Raw genomic sequence first — 14,532 nt, 5'->3', positions numbered from 1 at the left:
TTGATAGACCACATCAGCTTCAGTTTCTGATATAGAACATATGCCATCCAGTAGTTGCTATCTGCTCGCCCACAGAAAACCATATTTAATCATCTAGAGCTGATGTGGTCTATCCAATGCAGTTTTCTGAATCAGCACCCCAAATAACCCCAGAAACAGGCCTAAAAACAGAGCCACCAATAAAAAATTTTGTTGGGCTGTGTTATTATCCATAGTAATAATATTTTAATTAATGTGGACCACTGGTGGTTCACGAACCACAGGTTGGGAATCACTGGTATAAATGTTCCATAAATCTTAAGCACCCCAGCAGACTCACACACATGAATGTGCACACCTAATGTATGCCTACACTACATAAATTTCCCACAAATCCGAAGCACCCCAACCAGTTTTCTCCCACAGATAATTTGAGCATATATACAATAAAAACCGCACAAATCTTTTGCACTAATGTACACTATGTACCTGAACTATAAACGCCCTATAAACTTTAAGGACCCCCAATCTGCTTTCCATACACACACACACACACACACACACACACACAGTGGGTGCTTATACTATAAAAGATCCACAAGTTTTAAGAACCCACCTCGTCCATATGCCAGGCATGGGCAGACTTTGGCCCTCCAGGTATTTTGGAGTTCAATTCCCACAATTCCTAATAGCCGGCTGTTAGGAATTGTGAGAGTTGAAGTCCAAAACACCTGGAGGGCCAAAATTTGCCCATGCCTGGGCTACAGTATAAATGCTCCATAAGTCTTAAGTAGCCAAGCAGACTCACACACATGAATGTACACACCTAATGTATGCCTACACTACATAAAATCCCCACAAATCCGAAGCACCCCAACCAGTTCTCTCTCCTAGAGGATTTGAGCGTATACACTACAAAAACCGCACAATCCTTTTGCACACGTGTAATAATAATAATACTTTATTTCTTGACCATCCTCTCTCCCCAGAGGGACTTGGGGTGGTTGACATACATGTAAAAAGGCAAACATTCAATGCTACAATTAAATCACACAACATCAAAGATGAAAAATGCACACTAACAGACTTAATACGATAAAAGAATTCAAATTAAAATAAAGAAATGCAAATGCAAAGGAAAACATACTGTGCCTGAACTATAAATCTTAGGGCCCTTCCACACAGCCCTATATCCCAGAATATCAAGGCAGAAAATCCCATAATATCTGCTTTGAACTGGGTTATTGGAGGTCCTTTCCACACAGCTGAATAAAATCCCACAGTCTGCTTTGAACTGGAATATATGGCAGTGTGGACTCAAATAACCCAGTTCAAAGCAGATTATTGTGGGATTTCCTGCCTTGATATTCTGGGTTATAGGTTTGTGTGGAAGAGCCCTGAAGGACCTCCAATCGGCTTTCCACACAGACACACGCAGAGAGTGGGTGGTTATACTGTTGAAGACCCACAAGTTTTAAGTACCCCACCTAGTCCATATACTTATACATACAAAGTGCATTCCTGCACTATAAAAGCTCCTACAAGTCTCCAGCATTCCAGCCAGCTCCCACAGAGAAAGGGGGGAAAGGGGGGGGGGGAATGAAAGCCTATACTATAAACGCCCCAGAAATCGTATGCCCAACAGACAGCTCACACGCAAACACACACTACCCAACCAGTTCTCTCACAAAACGACGGTCTGAGGGGAAAAAGGTCCGCAAAAAGCGCCTTTCCGAAGCACTCTCTCACCCACAAAACGACGGTCTGAGGGAGGAAAAGTCCCCGAGAGGTGCCTCTCCGAAGAAGAGCGGCTTTTCTCCTCCGTCTGGTGTCTGTGGGACGAAGGCCGGGAGGAGAGAAGCCACACGGGAGTCCCTCTGGCACCGCGCTCGCCTTCCCTATATTCCCGAGCGGAGAACAACCGGCATCCCTCCTCACCTTCTTTCCTCACACAACGGCGGAGAAGCTGGTTGTTTTCCCGGCCGAAGAGTCCCACGTTTGCCCGGATAAAAAAGTCAACTCTTCCGTCGAATGCTTGGCTGAGCGACTGACTGACTGCCTCGCGCTCGCCAAGAGACGGAGGGTCTGGGGAGGGGGCGCGAGCGGCTCCTTCCTCGGCGCGCGCCGCCCTCCCTCTCGCGCCCGCTTTCTCCCCTTCAACCGCCGCTTTTTTTTTGCCAGCGCGAGGACAGGCTCAGAGGGGAGAGGGAGGAGGATGGGAGACTAAAGACGAGCTTCGCTCCGATACAACACACCCGCACCCACCAAACCACGCCCCCCTCGCCCTCCATTGGCTGCCTCCCTCTTTTTGTGAGCCACCCTTAGCACGCCATTGGGCGGCGTTTTTCGGGAAAGCACGCCCCCTCGTGCCCATCATAGCAGAACGCCCCGCCCTTTGCCCCTCCCCTTTTGGTCTTTTTTTTGCTTACCTCCAATTGTTTGTCTCTTTTGCCTTTTAGAGTCTGAAGAGTCTCTCATTCTCCCTCCTTCCTCGCCTCCCTTTTCTGGCTCTGTTTTGGAATAGAGGGCATCCTCCACAAGGGCATCTACACTTCGACACAACTTCTAACTGCCCAGGCTCAATGCTGTGGAGTCATGGGAGTTGTAGTTTCACAAGGCTCCTTAAGCTTTCTCTGCCAAAGAGTGCAGATGCCACAGAGAATGTCATATCCCATAATGATCATTCCATTGCATGGAGCCATGGCAGTTCAAGTGCAAACTGTGTTAGTTCCACTGTGTAGATACTTAGGCATGGGCAAACTTGGGCCCTCCTGGTGTTTTGGACTCTGACTCCCACCATTCCTGACAGCCTCAGGCCCCTTCCCCTCAGCCACAAGGTTGCCACCCCAACTCTTTCTTTCCATGGCCAGTTTGATTTGGCACGAGCTTTAGTAGGCCACAGCCATCTCCCATTAAAACTCATGCCAAGTCAAATTTTAGCCCTTTTCAAACACTGCCCTGAAGCCTGTGCTGACCATCCTTCTTTTCCTCTTTCAGGCGGAGGCTGGGCAGCCATGATGGGACATCTAGTGAGAAAGAGGAGGATTTATGGAGGAAAACTGCCAACAACAGATGTCATGAAACTGGCTTGCTTTCATACCAAAACCCTACAGAATAGAAGGGCATCCTTCCCTCACTTTGAATACCATGGGTCAGTGTTCTGGAATCATGGGAGTTTTAAGCCCTTAGCCCTCTCTACCAAACAGAGAGAGCTAAGTTAGGCCTAAACTTACTTACTTAGGCGATCCTTCGTTGTCGGAGTATGATGGCCCTCCAAGTGTAGTGTCCTGGCGGTGGGTACGTAGGTGACTTTAGAGCCCTATTCCTGACCCGCGTGTTCTTCCACAGTGGGGACACCCCTTTCCAAATAGAAGGCGGTTCCGGTCAGGGTTGGCTTGACACGCCTTTCTCTTGGCACGTTTCTCCCTTAAGCCCTCCATTCGTGCCTCTTCAGATTCCACTTCACTGCTGGTCACAGCTAACCTCCAGTTAGAGCACTAAAGGGCCAAGGCTTCCCAGTTCTCGTTGTCTATGCCACAATTTTTAAGGTTAGCTTTAAACACATCTTTAAATCTCTTTTCCTGTCCACCAACATTCATTTTGTTTTTCGTTCTTGAGTTGGGAGTAGACTAACTGCTTTGGGAGACAGTGATCGGGAATTCGGACAATGTGGGCAGTCCAGCAGGGTTGATGGCATAGGAGCATTGCTTTAATACTAGTGGTCTTTGCTTCTTCCAGCATGCTGGCATTTGTCCGCCTGTCTTCCCAAGAGATTTGCAGGATTTTTCGGAGGCAATGCTGGTGGAATCATTCCAGGAATTGAGTGTGGCGTCTGTAGACAGTCCATGTTTTGCAGGCATATAACAGGGTTGGGAGCACAATAGCTTTATAAGCAAGCACCTTAATATCCCTACGGATGTCCTGATCCTCAAACACTCTCTGCTTCATTCGAAAAAATGCTGCACTTGCAGAGCTCAGACGGTATTGTAATTCCATAGCATTGAGCCAGTGGAGTCAAAGTGCATCACTTATACCAGAGATCCTCAAACTAAGCCCCTCCAATGTCCTTTACCTGCCCCCTCTCTAAACTTTGGACTTGCCCTAAGCCTGAAACAACTTGAAGGCACACAAAAACAACAATCCTAATTTACTTGAGTATTAGACAAAAGGAGGTCCATACTTCCCACTGAAATACATGTAAGATTGTGTTGACTGTTCTGCATTTTAAATATTGTATTATTCTTTCATTGCGCGCGCGTGTGTGTGTGTGAGAGAGAGAGAGAGTGTGTGTGTGTACTACAGATATGTGCATTGTGCATAGGCATTTGTTCAAGTTTTTTTTTCAAACTATAGTCTGGCCTCCCAACAATCTCAGGGGCTGTGAACGGGCCCCAGACATATATAGTGCAGATGCACCCGTGGTTTTCAGACAACTGACAACCCATACATATCCCTTCCAGCAGCCCTATTCAGTCAGTTTTAACTATGAATTTTAAAGTCACGTCCTTTCTCTATTGTATTTTAATCTTTATTCTGTGTATTTAATATGCTTTAATACAGTATATGTATTTTACTGAATGGTTTTATGATGATGTTTTATTAAGTATGTTGTGGCCCACCTTGACCAATGAGGAAAAGTGGGTAAGAAGTTTTTATTATTATTATTATTATTATTATTATTATTATTATTATTATTATTATTATTATTGGGTTGCTGTGAGTTTTTTTAGCTTTATGGCCATGTTCCAGTAGCATACTCTCCTAGGATAAAGCCCTATACGCTTCGGGTCCAACCTATCTTCGAGACAGCTTCTCCTTCTACGAATTGGCGTGGGCATTGAGATCTGCAGGGGAGGCCCTTCTCTCGGTCCCACCATGTTTCAAGTATGATTGGTGAGGACAAGAGAGAGGGCCTTCTCAGTGGTGGCTCCCCAGCTCTGGAATACCCTCCCTAAAGAAATTAGGTTAGTCCCCACCCTTCAAGCCTTTTGGGTGAGTTTAAAAACATGACTCTTCAGACAGGACTTTGGCCCTGTGTAATCTACGGTCAGCTTGATGAACCACTGATTGTACTCCTCCACACATTGATTGTTACAGCAGATAGCTGGCTTATTCGCAGGTTCTACTGCGCTTTAAGAATTTTTATAATTTTATACTCTTACAATTTTATTAGTGGGATTTTATATATGGTGTTGTTTATACTTACGTCATTGTATTGATACTTGTGTATTGCTATTTATATGCAGCACTTGGAGTGCTTCTGTGAGCCATTTCATCCCTTTGGGGAGATGGTGGAGGGGTACAAATAAAAATTATTATTATTATTATTATTATTATTATTATTATTATTATTATTAGGAGAAATGTTGCTGGAACATGGCCATACAGTCCGAAAAACTCATAGCAACCCAGTGAATCCAGCCATGAAAGCCTTCGACAATACATCATTATTATTATTATTATTATTATTATTATTATTATTATTATTATTATCTGGTTTTCCAGTATGAATCTGTGATCAACTTCTGCTTGGAAACTGAGAACAGAATTCCTCCCAGAGATTCCGGGAGGCATTCTTTCTAGGAATCTCAGGGTCCTGCATTGTGCCTAGAGGAAGTTGACCGATAGGGTCACGCTAAAGCTGTTGTTTCCAACCCATGAATTGTTTCCAACCCATGGGTTTTCTTCAATTTAAAAAATTAAAGGGGGGTGGGTCATGTAATTGCATCCTGCATAGGATCTATGGAATGATTCCCCTGCATGCAACTATTTGATGAAAAACTGCTGACTCAATTCTAGTGTGCTATGTATCAGTCATATCCAAATGTCACCATGCCTGCATTTCAAGTTTTACGCCCCTTTGTTTCTACATAGCTCTGCAAGAGTGAGTTTTCAACACTTCTCCAACTGAAAACCAAAATAAGAAATGGATTAACTGTTGAGAATGACATGAGGTTGCATTCACAAAAACTCAAACACAAATGCTTAAGCTTGAAAATAAGTTACTATTTCAGTCTTCAAATTAAATATGTTGTATTATACTGAAAATCTATTTTAATGTGTTTTCATTTTTTTTAAAAACCCATTTTTAATGTATCAGGGTTATGAGTCACTTTGCCTCTATAAAGTAGAGACACAGCTCGAAAAAGATTGAGAATTGCTGCAGGAGAGGACCTAGACCAGAGCTTTCCAAACATTTCATGTTGGTGATACACTTTTTAGACAAGCATCATTGTGTGACACAGTTATTCAGGTTTGCTAGCCAACTGAAGGTTAAATTGACCCCTTAAAAGAGATATGGACACTTACATAAATTATCATAATCAAATATATGGGTATGCAACATATGTCATGAAAATTTTTCATTTATATTTTTCAAAATACATGGGTTTTTTTGCTTATTTTATATAAGAGTCAGAGGTTTCTTGTTCACGTGACACAGTAACATGTCTCTACACATAGTTTAAAAACCTCTGACCTAGGTCCCTTCTACACTTTCATATAATTCAGATTATCAAAGCAGATAATCCACATGATCTGCTTTGAACTGGATTATTTATTTATTTATATCCCTCTATTCTCCTACGATGGAACTCAAAGCAGCATACAGCATGTAAAATCAAGGCAATTACAAACAAAAAACACGAACATGAACCATGACGAATGAGAAATTTACAATTCATGACATTAAAACATTATGAACTCCTGTTATTCGTGACAACTAGCATAAAACCAGCATAGGTAAAGGTTTTCCTCTGACATTAAGTCTAGTCGTGTCCGACTCTGGGGGTTGGTGCTCATCTCCATTTCTAAGCTGAAGAGCCAGCGTTGTCTGTAGACACCTCCAAGATCATGTGGCTGGCATGACTGCATGGAGCGTTGTTACCTTCCCGACAGAGCAGTACCTTTTGATCTACTCACATTTGCATGTTTTTGAACTGCTAGGTTGGCAGAAGCTGGGGCTAACAGTGGGAGCTCACCCCACTCCCCGGATTCGAACCGTCAACCTTTCAGTCAGCACATTCAGCAGCTCAGCAGTTTAATCCACTGCACTATTGGGGGGCTCCTAAAAACTAGTATAGCAACATAAAATTAAAAACATACTAGTTAAAACCCATGTAAAATGGCAATGTAGAAAGGGCCCTAGAGAGTCCTCGAGATAACATTTTTAAACAAATCTGAATCAAATCCGCAAAAGTCAAAACCACTAATGTAAAGGAACAACTATAACATTTCATTTTTAAGATCCTCACAATTTCCAATTTAATTAGATGTTTGTGGGCTGCAACTACCATCACTGCCTTTGTATGCTATGTCAGCTAGGTCTGAAGGGGATCATCTGGAGGAGGAAATTAATGAAATACATAAGCAGCAATAAACCCTGGGAGTTGATTGTGAAATAATTTAAGTATCTTTCCCCCAGTTATACAAAATATTAAAAATCAGTACAGGTGGGCTCTGGCAGTATGATCCTATGCACACTTCCCCAGAACTGCATTGAAAGGAGCATAAGTTCAAGGATCTCAGTATGTATGAATGGGATTCCAGCCAAAACCACAGTTACTATGCCATCTTCGCAAACAGATTTAGGGCGTTCAGCAAACTGCAGATGTACTTTGGCCCTGGTTTTCCCTTTAATTTTTAGTGGTGCATTATAGCTTGGGAAAGTATGGCTTCAAAGGAGCATTTACAGACTTAATGCGATCTCCAGAATAGGTGCACTTTTGTCTTTAAAAGTACAAGGGAAATTATGGATGTCATAAAATGAATCTGGTATACTTCAGGGAAAAGGGCTTACTGGTCCTTACAAGGATATATAATTGAGTCTGCTGGGGCGTTCCCCTTTATACCAGACCTCAAATGAATAAAAAACATTTTGTTGGCTTCGTTTCTTCAGTCCCTTTGGAGAAAAAAAAGAACCGAAGAGGGTCACTAAGGGTAGGTAATGGTCCTAAAGCCCACTTAAAATTCATCCACTAGGTGAAGTAATGTCTCAGAGAAAGGCAATTGCAAGAGAGCAGACAATACAATGAATATTATATCCTACAGAAAGTACTAATGGTCTTAACACTTTAAATTCTAAATCTAGAGAGAACCAAATGGGCACATTATGTACGAAACCCTTTTCATTTGACAATGAAAAGCAACCTCAGTCCACTTGAGTTTTAAGCAGAGAGGTAGACAAGACATTGAATTTTACTGTTACTCTGACAGCTATTTTTAAATCCCAAAACTACACAGGTATATTCCCTTTCATTGTCTTAGTTAGGCACAAACATATTTCCTTTTTATTTATTAATCCATTCCTAAAAACTGGAATACAAAACAGCTCAAAATAAAAAATGGAGAGTGTTTAAAAAAACAAAAACAAACTCACAACTTGTTAAAAGCTGTCTTTTAAGACACATCCATAAAAAAAGTATCAGAAATGATATTTTGGGGATGCAATTGAAAGCCCTTTTCTTATAAACTATCAGTTCCCCAAAAGGTTTGTTTTTTTTTAAAAAGGATTTGATGGGTGGGCAACAAGGAGGGATCTAATGTCAACTCCCTGAGGGGTGAGTCCCACAACTCAAAGTAACCAGCAAGAAGGCATTTTATCAGATCTCTCCCAGATACGACTCTTAGAAGGGACTCAGAGTCTAGAGCAGTGGTTCTCAATCTGTGGGGCCCCAGGTGTTTTGGCCTACAACTCCCAGAAATCCCAATCAGTTTAGAAGCTGTTACGATTTCTGGGAGCTGAAGGCCAAAACATCTGGGGACCCACAGGTTGAGAACCACTGATCTAGAGTGATTCATGGGGGGGGGGGGGGGGGGTTCAATCCTTCAAACATCTTGGATTGGGGTATAGCTAGAGGGAAAAGCTGTAATGCCAGCAATTTAAGGACAGAAGGAAACTCGGGGGGGGGGCATACAGAATGATAAGAATTCTGAATGCCCCCCCCTTAAAATGTTCCTTCTGTCCCCAAATTGCTAGCTTTACACTCACTTAAAACTGTAGCTGAGCATTTCATATTCTCAAATATTTCATAGACACCAGTTTTTCACTGAGACAACTGTGCCTAAGCAATGTTAAGAGTGCACTCCAGATGGCCAAAGTAATTAATGAGAAAGAATGCACAAAGCTAGGAAAGGCTGCAGCAGTTTGCTTTTGCTGGAGCCTAATGAGAAGAGCAAGGCTTTGCCCACTCCACTCCTTTTTCTCTAAATGAGTTACCTGATGTCAAATTATTTCTGTATTTTGTACTCAAATTGCTACAACTGAGGTAGCAGGACAAAGTAGGGAGGAAGAGAGAAATAAATAATAATAATAATAATAATAATAATAATAATAATAATAATAATAATAGGGACATTTTAAACGCAGGTGAAAATTAGACAAAAGCTAATTAGTCAGGACTATCCCAGCTAAATCAGAACAGTTGGTGGGTATAACATTTAGAAATATAGTTTAGGTATCCGAAGAAATGGGACAGACTCATGTTACCAGTGGGATATGAGCAGAGCAAATAGAAGAGGGTAGGTTTGAATGTTTTTTAGTGTCTCAGCAATGTGAGAATTGCTGAACGTTTTGATTTGGGGACTATAATTCTTATTTGAGTCAATGCCTTCATTTTTGCTTCCCCACATAGCTGGACCCAAGCCATACATGAAGTCGTACCTATAAGCAAAGAAGAAGCACCTCTGAGTATTTGGAGTAGGAGTTGTTTGCTGCTCCTCTCTTCATTAATGCAGACATCCAGAGTTGTTTTCATGACAAAATCCACAAGCACATCTTTACCATAATATGCAGAAAGTGTGCAGTTGGTCCCTTGGGCTTTCCTTGCCTTACTAGAAGGGCACAGGAATTAGTCATTTGGTAACCTTAGTTTTCATTAAACGTGGAAACTAGCAATTCACTGACATTTACAAGAGTCCAGCTGTCTTGTAAATTTCACTTTTACTGCTAACCTTATTGAAATAGAGCAGGCAGACACAGTGAAAATGCCACATGTTCAGCATTGTTCCAAAACCAATCAAGGTTCTGCTTTCACCTGGCTTTATCATGTACAATCTGACTGAATTCCTGATTGTTTTATGTTAAACTCATGAATTTTCTTCTCAGTAACTTGTTTTAATTTCTAAATACCAGTAGAAAGATCTAGATGAAACAGGAGACTTGTAATAAAATAATGGGGGAAATAGTTTAAATTAGTTGGACCCTCTGTTTAGTCAGTGAATAAACAAGCCCAAATCAGAGCACGTTGAAAGTACAAATTTTAGATGAGAATCACACATTAATGCTCTCAGATGGGACAGCAGCACTATGGCGATGAACAGCACTGAAATTTTCAATACTCAGTATTGGTAAGCATATGATCAAAGAAATAATCAGCTCACATCCATGCACAGTTCGCACAGTGTAGAATAGCTAACTGGACTTTGAGTTCATTTGAATCCTTTTTCTTTTTATATAACTACATTAGAAAGGTGTGGCCATGACTTCATTAAATGAAATAACATACGGAAAATATCCTTTTTGCATAATGGACACAAACAAAAATCAATACTAGGGAGAATGAAAAAGAAATTGCTTTCACTTTTAAAAAAACTGCCCATCATTGGAACAACACCTTCATATCTTCCACTTGTGCTATATTCAGCACTGACTGTCCCAAGTTGTGCCTATTAAGCATTCTGGCTGTGCTTTAAAGCCTTTTCTCTATAGCCTGTCACTGTTGTTCCTAGAAATAACTGACAAGTGTATTATGGCAGCGAGTGCAAAATGCCATTCCTAGCTAATCCCCATGCTTGCTGTAGATTGCAACAAGATCCAGACCATAAAAACAAAGTCACAAACAATATGTGTGTGTGTGTTATATTATTTATTTATAAATAATCCTGAACTCCAAACTATCTATAGGCAGTTCCCAAGTTACAAATAAGATAGGTTCTATAGGTTTGTTTTTAAGTTGAATTTAAGTCAAAACAGGTACATTTTTTAAGTGTAACTATAGCATATACATATACTACTTACTTTAAACCAGGGTGGATAATGTGTGACAAACAAGCTGCATGTGGCCTCTGGGTCCCATCATTGCAGCCATTAAACCCCCCCCCCCCTTACTCAAAATATTCAGCATGATTTTCAGGAAAAACAAAAAAATCACACCTAAAGTTCTCCAAATGCTTACAAAAAAAGAAAGCCAACCCATGCAGTCCATTTCAGAACCATTGCCATCCTCAGATACTTTCTTTTCCTTCCAAGAGGGAAGTTATATTAGTTCCAGTGACTGCTTTGTAGGGAAAAAAGAGTACAAAGAAAGTATTTTGTTTTGCTCAATAGGAGTTCAGCCTGTGGTCAAAGGAAGGAGTTGGAAAATTGGCCACGACTGCTACACAGCTTCATTACCTCCCGCAACACCATCACTAACCTAAAACAACCAGGATAAGTTTTATTCAGAAAGTGAACATTTTTCAGCTGCAGTGTTCATTTCATGTAGGAATACACTATTTCAACAACTTTGATAAGAAAACCTGCTGGCAGAGGCCAATGGAAATGTGTAGGAATGCTTCTAGTATACATCTGTTCAAATAAATATGAAACAAAAGCCATTTTATTGCCCTTCTTAAAAGGCACGTGACAAAGCAGGAGCTCACTGAACTCTGGACTGTTTTCCTTGGCCAAGGAATTACTGCAACTATCACAGAGTTCTTGGAGCAGCCATTCTGTTATACCTTTTCTCCTTGACTCTTTCCATAAGCCAAATTGGTCCTTCCCCTTACCTACAATAGGTAAAGAAAGAAACAGGCATAAGTGTTTCTTTCTTTTCCTATTCTTGCTGTATAGAGCAGGTGCTAGAATTACAGAATTACACCACTACATGTGCATCTACACTGTGCATTCAATACAGCTTGGCACCACTTTAACTTCCATGGTTCTGTGCTGTAGAATCTGGTGGCATATGGTTTGGTGTGGTACCAGTACTCTTTGGCACAGAAGGCTAAAACCATTGTAAAACTACAATTCTCGGGATTCCATGGCATATTTTCAAAAGGAGTACTCTTCCCACTAGCAACCAGAAGTGCTGTGCAACTAATCCATATATTTTCTCCTTAATACTGCATAGGAGTGCTTCCAGATGGGGCTATTTCTCTGCAGTTACACTGCAGTTTCATTCATTCATGAACATTTGCATGTAATTTGGTGCTGTTGTCTTCCATTTGTAGCCCTTTCATTTTTTTACTATTGTGTTTTCTATCTTTATCAAAATTCCATAGAGAACCTCTGATTACAAAAACAAAAACACGGTAGGTTTTGCTTGTGAGCCCTAAATAGCTCTGCCTGACAGCAGCCCACCTGGGAAAGGAAAAGCCCCAAAAATGTGGTGGGCAAACAAAATAAGATCATAATCTGAAAACATCAAAACATTCTGTGAATGAGACAGCATCAAAGCAAGATAAAAAGCACCTGATTTCATTGAGTGGGTGTATTTGTCAGACTTATTTTTGAGTAAACATGGCCATGATTAGGCTGCAGGAGCCGTTAGATTCTGTTCTGCTCAGGGTTTTAGACTGAGGTTTAATAGAACTATTCAAGTTGCTAAACCTATTTGGGGAATAGTTTCAGCAGCACCTTAAATTTTAGTCTGAACCCCAGCGTGGATTTATTTCTAGGGAGATAGAGAGCCCATTCTCTATCCCTGTCACCATTGACACTATCACAACTACAGGTATTTCCAACAACATCTAGCAACCAGCAGAGTCCAAATGCTGCCCAGATAGTGCTGGCCCATATATTTGGTAGTATGTTTGGGCTTTCAGTAAAAAAGAGCAGCACATTGCTAGTAATTTACTTTGTTCTTTTTGAATTTGCACTGCCAAGGATAGAGAAAGGTGTTTGGAGGGGATTTTGTGACTTAGGTGCCAAAACTGTATAGTGTCTGTAGGGAGGAGATATCGTTTGCTGCTCCATTTCAAGTAAAAAAAGCCTTAAATCAGACTTGGAATAAGCAGGACAATTAGAGATTCAGACTGAAGCAGATTTTACAGAATCTGGGACAGACATTCTGACCTTATTGTGAATCAATGACATCTTGTGGTTTGCATTTCAGCAGAATGGTGAACCTGCTCTGAATTTTAGTCTGAAAGGAGCTATGCAAACAGTGGACCCTGTTTGGGAGGATTTGTCTAGAGATTAGATGAAAGCCCAGACATGATTCACCAACTCACTGAAATGGGAATGATCAGCCACTGATTTCGAATGCATATAAGCACACACATTCACATACTACATGTGTAGTGAAATTCCCAAATTTAAAAGGCAGTGTTTTTTTTTAATGCAAATACATACATTTGCAGTTTTATCTGCTAGCATACAGATGAAGAAAGCTCAACAGGAATACATATGTCTGCTATAACATACAATGATCACTGTAGTTTGCCATAATGTTAATACTTCAGCATTTAAGCCAGCTCCGTGTTTCAAGCGCACATAATAGAAAAAAAAACCACTCGTTTTAATTAGCAATATCCTCCAAGTAAGGATGCCATTATGTTAATTACAAAAATAAACTTTCATCACATTTCTCCCATTTTATTATCCACTATCTCCTGTGGTTTACCACCAGGAAACCACTGGAGTGGAGATATCCAGAAAGGATTAGGCAACATACAATTTTGACTTGTACATTTGCCATGCTGACGTTATCCAGCCTTTACTGAATAGAGGGAATAACATATAGAGCAATGCCAATTTAGTGATATTTGCCCACCATAAATGCAGCAGAAAGAAAAATGAGACTGATCTGACTCCAGAAGGAACAATCTACACAGGAGTCTGTTACAAAAATGCCATATAAAAACATGTGCAACTATTTGTTGTGCATCATTGTTTCTCAAGTACTTAAATACTTAAATGTACCAGTATTTGGGTGTTAAATGATAAACATGGAAGGTAGATCCTATGCAAGGAGGTCTGAAAAAAGGTAGAGAGAAATTCTCTCTGAATGTCTGAAATTCACTTTCCTAACCTCTGGCATAACTGGAAGCTATGCTGTCATATCTTACACCTTTGTATTGGGGAAGATCAGTGGCATGTTTTTAATTCCTTCTTGAGCAAATTCCCTTAGAGCAATGGCAGTGGCTATTTTCCGCTCTCAAAAAGACTGCTTCACAGCACAGTGTAGGAAATTGGTCATAGTGCCAATCCTATTCATGTCTACTTAGAAGTAAAACTCATTGAAGGACTTAAAGTATTTGCAAAAGCATGCGGCCACTGCATTGGTCATGCCTCTTTTTCTAAGAATGTTAGTTCCCCCAGAGCTAATGGTAAAAGGCTGGCCCAAAATTTTCCTGCGTGTTCAGCAGGATTTCCATTGTATCATTTCACACATTGCTGGCTGCATTTCAGAAAATGTAAAATAATACAGCTAATCCATTGTTTGATTTGCTGAAAATGAAATTTGATTCTTTGAGGAGGCTTAATTCCCTCACCCCTTTACATTCTCTAGCATTAAAAGAAACATTGACATTCCGCTTCCAGCCTGTAGACTCTAAGAGTACAAACAGAAA

The 14,532-nt window shown here is 40.8% G+C and overlaps 1 protein-coding gene across 7 annotated transcripts in view; it reads right to left on the bottom strand.

The window, feature by feature from the left end:
• The window catches only part of sipa1l2 (signal induced proliferation associated 1 like 2), a 100,292-nt gene extending 98,086 nt beyond the window's left edge, over positions 1–2,206 (bottom strand). For 5 of the 7 annotated variants that reach the window (XM_008124267.3, XM_008124259.3, XM_008124274.3 and 2 more), the window contains exon 1: positions 1,918–2,205. The gene's annotated coding sequence lies outside the window, so the exon portion shown is untranslated. Of the gene's footprint in view, positions 1–1,728 lie in introns of all 7 variants that reach the window. The other 2 variants (XM_008124255.3, XM_008124248.3) reach the window with 2 other exon arrangements.
• Between the last annotated feature and the right edge of the window lie 12,326 nt (positions 2,207–14,532).

Source organism: Anolis carolinensis, chromosome 1, assembly GCF_035594765.1.
Source record: "Anolis carolinensis isolate JA03-04 chromosome 1, rAnoCar3.1.pri, whole genome shotgun sequence".
Classification (NCBI taxonomy): domain Eukaryota; kingdom Metazoa; phylum Chordata; class Lepidosauria; order Squamata; family Dactyloidae; genus Anolis; species Anolis carolinensis.
The sequence above is the reverse complement of the archived record's forward strand: the minus strand, read 5'-3'. Positions and strand labels throughout refer to the sequence as shown.